The sequence below is a fragment of the Mytilus galloprovincialis genome, chromosome 14 (genome assembly GCF_965363235.1).
Source record: "Mytilus galloprovincialis chromosome 14, xbMytGall1.hap1.1, whole genome shotgun sequence".
NCBI lineage: Eukaryota > Metazoa > Mollusca > Bivalvia > Mytilida > Mytilidae > Mytilus > Mytilus galloprovincialis.
In genome coordinates this window covers 69803547-69808745 of record NC_134851.1, presented here as the reverse complement: position 1 = coordinate 69808745, position 5199 = coordinate 69803547, and positions in this window count along the sequence as shown.

Genomic DNA, 5199 nt, shown 5'->3' with positions numbered 1-5199 from the left:
TTGTGTCATGAATGAATAAACTTTTTTTTTTATGTAAATCATGAAATGTAGAATCTTTGTTCAAAGGTTAAACCTTTCTTTAATTTAAACATTTTTAGCAACCTAAAAAAGCTAGTATTTCCTTCTTATGATTAGCAGTAAACTTTGAGTTTAATTTGACATCTTAAATGTTACCCAGTATACTTTTTACTAATCACAGCTTGTCTTAAATAATGCTTTGTAGTTTATTTAAGCAGACAACATATTTTTTTTATTTTATATTAGTTATTTACCCATTTTTATGTTGATAAATCAATACTTGGCTGCATGACTTAGACATGTTAGATAAACGTTTAATATAATATCCAAAATAAAAGATTATATCCTGTTGTTTCATATTTTTCATAATTTTAAATTACTTTCAATTATAAATTTATCCACAATTTGAAAAGGACATTTAAAATTTATTAATATCATTATAAAATCATCTTCAATACCTATGACATTTTAATTTTCATCCCTCAAGGCAATAAACTCATGAAACTGTTGTGTCTTAATCTGTTTATTACATATAACATGTATATAAGAAGTCCTGATAATTAACTTTTCATTGTTAACATCCTGATTATTACCTTTTCTAATGTCATGAATTCAGGCTCAGTAAATATTTTTAAAATACATACATGACATACTGAATGTTTAACATATAAAAATAAATATAAATAAAATATTTTTGTAATTTGGAAAAGGCAAAATACATGTATCTGAAATCAGATGTGATTATACATGATGAAAGGAGATGTGGAATATATATTTCAAGGATACAGCAACCAAAAAATGAAATTGTCAAAGCACAATTTAACACATGTAGAAAATATGACTGTTGAATGGAAAGTCCTTTAACAGTGGAATAAATTAAAAGACACTTAAAATATGTTTAAAATGAGCTGATTGGTATATAAAGAGACAGCAGCCCCAAGACCAAAAAAAGTTAAAAGGCATAATTGAATTTTGACTAACCATGCTAACCGGCCAATTATTATATAAAAAGTTAAACTGACAGAGTTCACATGAAAATAAAAAGTTAAGGCCACACTGATTTGATTAATAGTTCTTTTGATTGATAATATAAGACATGCTTTAGAATTATAAAATATATCCATGTTTTGTTATTCATGACTCAGAAATTATTTTAAAAATATACTCAAACATGCTAGTTTCACATTTTACACATACATATTTACTGTGTCATAATATTCAACTTGAATTTTATCAATTAAAAAAAAATCCTGTTAGAAATATTTCAAGAAAATTTAGAATGAGTCATGCAGTTTTCAATACATTAACATACAAGTCAGGACAGGAGCCTGTAATTCAGTGGTTACTTGTCGTTTAATTGTTAATGTGTGAAAAAGGAAATCACCAATTCACCAACATTCCAACTGACTCCATTTTCAGAAAACGAAATCTGTAACAAACATAAACTTTTTGCCACCGCTTTACAAGCAGAGCCAAATACAATGAAAGTCCCAACTATGTATTGGCTTCCGAAGCTACACAAAACCCCTTACAAATATAGATGTATTTCGTCCTCAAGCCATTGTTCAACTACTAAATTGTCTATTCTTCTTACCAGCACACTTGGTACAATTAAAAACCTGATAATAAATTGTTCAAATAAGGCCTTCGAAAATAGTGGAATAAATTACTTTTGGAGTGTCAAGAATTCGTTGGAAGTACTTGATAAATTGCATGCTTATATTGGTGATTTTGAATCTGTTCAAAGTTTAGATTTTTCTACCCTGTATACCACATTGCCTCACATTCTCATTAAGAAAAAATTCACACACCTAATTAAATGGGCATTCAAAAAATCAGAATGTGAATATATATGTTCAAACTCTTTTAGGTCACTTTTTAGTAGCAATAAACAAAAAAACTATGTTAATTGGACATGCTTTGATACTATATATGCCCTAGAATTTTTACTAGATAACATTTTTGTTCGCTTTGGGGATTCCGTATATCGTCAGATTATCGGAATTCCAATGGGGACTAACTGTGCACCACTTATTGCGGATCTGTTTTTGTATTGTTATGAGTTACAATTTATGACAAAAAAAGGCAAAAACCTATCGAAACAACATCTGATAAACAAATTTAATAATACTTTTAGATATTTGGATGATATTTTGGCTCTCAATAATGACGACTTCAGTATGTATATTAATGAAATTTATCCTGTTAAACTTTTTTTAAATAAAGCTAATACTAACAATGACCACTGCCCTTTTCTCGATCTTGATATCTATATCACTAATGGAAAGCTGAATACTAAAATTTATGATAAAAGGGATGATTTTTCATTTCCTATCGTTAATTATCCGTTTTTAGATGGTGACGTTCCCTTGTCACCATCTTACGGTGTTTATATATCTCAACTTGTACGATTCGCTCGTTTATGTAACAATGTTTTAGATTTTAACGAAAGAAATTTATGTATTACTGAAAAATTATTACACCAGGGTTTTCGATATCACAAACTAGTCAAAACATTTACTAAATTTTATCATCGGTATAAAGACATCATTCGTAAATATAGCTCAACATGCAGACTTCTAATACGTTCAGGTATTTCACATCCAATTTTTTATGGAAATATTCTTTATAAAGCACAAAGGTGTCAGTATTCACCTCAGAAACTTACAAAACCTTTGAATAGACTTATTAAGAAGGGATATGATTACGATACTGTTGTCAAGTCATTAAAGATTGTATATTTTGGCGTTAATATTGAGTCACTGATAAGGTCTTTGCATCGGAACTAAACACATTTATTCTAAAAACAGTTGTTGGCATGACACGGGTTATGTTCTTCTTTAATTCAGGTTTAATCCACCATTTTCTACATTTGAAAATGCCTGTACCAAGTCAGGAATATGACCGTTCTTGTCCATTCGTTTTTGATGCGTTTTGTTATTTGATTTTGCCATGTGATTATGGACTTTCCCAATTGATCTTCCTCTAAGTTCAGTATTTTTGTGATTTTACTTTTTTCTCATATATGTTATGATGGTATGATACTAAACCCCTAACGGGAAGGATTGTGCCTGATGTTCATATGATGAAATCATAATCTTTCAGTCAGTTTAATTGGGGTCTGGAGCTGGCATGTCAGTTAACTGCTAGTAGTCTGTTGTTATTTATGTATTATTGTCATTTTGTTTATTTTCTTTTGTTACATCTTTTGACATCAGACTCGGACTTCTCTTGAACTGAATTTTAATGTGCGTATTGTTATGCGTTTACTTTTCTACATTGGTTAGAGGTATAGGGGGAGGGTTGAGATCTCACAAACATGTTAAACCCCGCCGCATTTTTGCGCCTGTCCCAAGTCAGCAGCCTCTGGCATTTGTTAGTCTTGTATTATTTTAATTTTAGTTTCTTGTGTACAATTTGGAAATTAGTATGGCGTTCATTATCACTGAACTAGTATATATTTGTTTAGGGGCCAGCTGAAGGATTCCTCCGGGTGCGGGAATTTCTCGCTACATTGAAGACCTGTTGGTGACCTTCTGCTGTTGTTTTTCTATGGTCGGGTTGTTGTCTCTTTGACACATTCCCCATTTCCATTCTCAATTCTACATATTTGTTTTTCGTTCCTTTTTTTTAGATAAATAAGGCTGTTAGTTTTCTCGTTTGAATAGTTTTCCATTGTCTTATCCGGGCCTTTTATAGCTGACTATGCGGTATGGACTTTGCTCATTGTTGAAGGCCATATGGTGACCTATAGTTGTTAATGGCTGTGTCATTTTGGTCTCTTGTGGACAGTTGTCTCATTGGCAATCATACCACATCTTCATTTTTATATACAATATAAATATAGGTTTTGTAGTATAAGGCCATCCGGCAAAACTAAAACCATTGTGAATGCCCCACATCATCATGTAGGTTTTAACACAGTAAGACGATGAACACGGGTGGATCCAGCCATTTAAAAAGGGGGTCCCAACTCAGGATAAAGGGGGGTTCAAACTAAATGTACCCTTTCAAATGCAATTGATCTTCCAAAAAAGGGGGGTTACAATCCCGGGAACAATTTTTACAAGTCCAAATTTTTACTTTGCCTTTGAACATGCTACTATATATATATATATGTATATATAGAAATATGTGTAATATGCACGAGTGAGGTGATATAGAACGTCGATTCAAACCTGAAGCATGAGGGTAGGCACGAAATGTCACAGTGCGAAATGTGCACATTTTCGCTTCAAAATCGTGGATCCATGATTATTCTGATAGACATGCTTTAAAATATTGTTCATTTCTACTCACCGATTGAAATTTCCAGGTCATCCGTTATATTGTATGTAGTTTCCCTTCTACATATTTACCATGGCATGTCTACGATTTTTTGTAAATATAGTTTGCAGACCCGCTATTTCTGCCGACAAGGGTACAATAACGTCAAATCGTTTACCGGTGAAGAATATGATTTCCGTTTTTAATAAAACTTGACAGATTTGATTTATTATCGTCGGGAAATGTCCTTAATGGATAGCAATTAAAATGAATCAGCTTTAATATTTTCTTCTGTATGATATATGTAACTTAGTTATATATTCGTTTAAATTTACTTCAGGTATACCGACGTAGCAACTTGAAATTAAGACAATTAAAGCAATCTTCTGCAATAATATTTTAATTATATTTTTAAACGAAGGCTTTTGGTATAAAACAAGTTTTAACAGACTCTTGAATAGACTGAATAAAAAAGAAAGATAAACCGTCAAACGCACAAGTCCGCCACAAATGGACAGACATAATTACATGTATAATGCCATAAACGAAATACGACAAAAGACATAGAACGATCGCAAAATAATTTAAAAAAAAACTAACAACATAAGATGAGGGATCATATAAATTATGGGTAATTTCACAAAAGTATCATCAATACGTGACACTTAAATAAAATACATTTATCCATTTATCCTGTATCAAACTTCGAGAAGGTGCACCTGAGACGTGTACATATTGTTTTAACATTCGCAACCGTCACACTAAAATATTTGTATTACATATTTACCGACTGTAACAACCCATTAAATATTTGTTTTAAACATTTTACGACTGTGGCAACCTTTTAAAAGTTGTAATAAACATTTAATGACTGTAACAACCTTTAAAAAGTTGTAAAAAACATTTTACGACTGT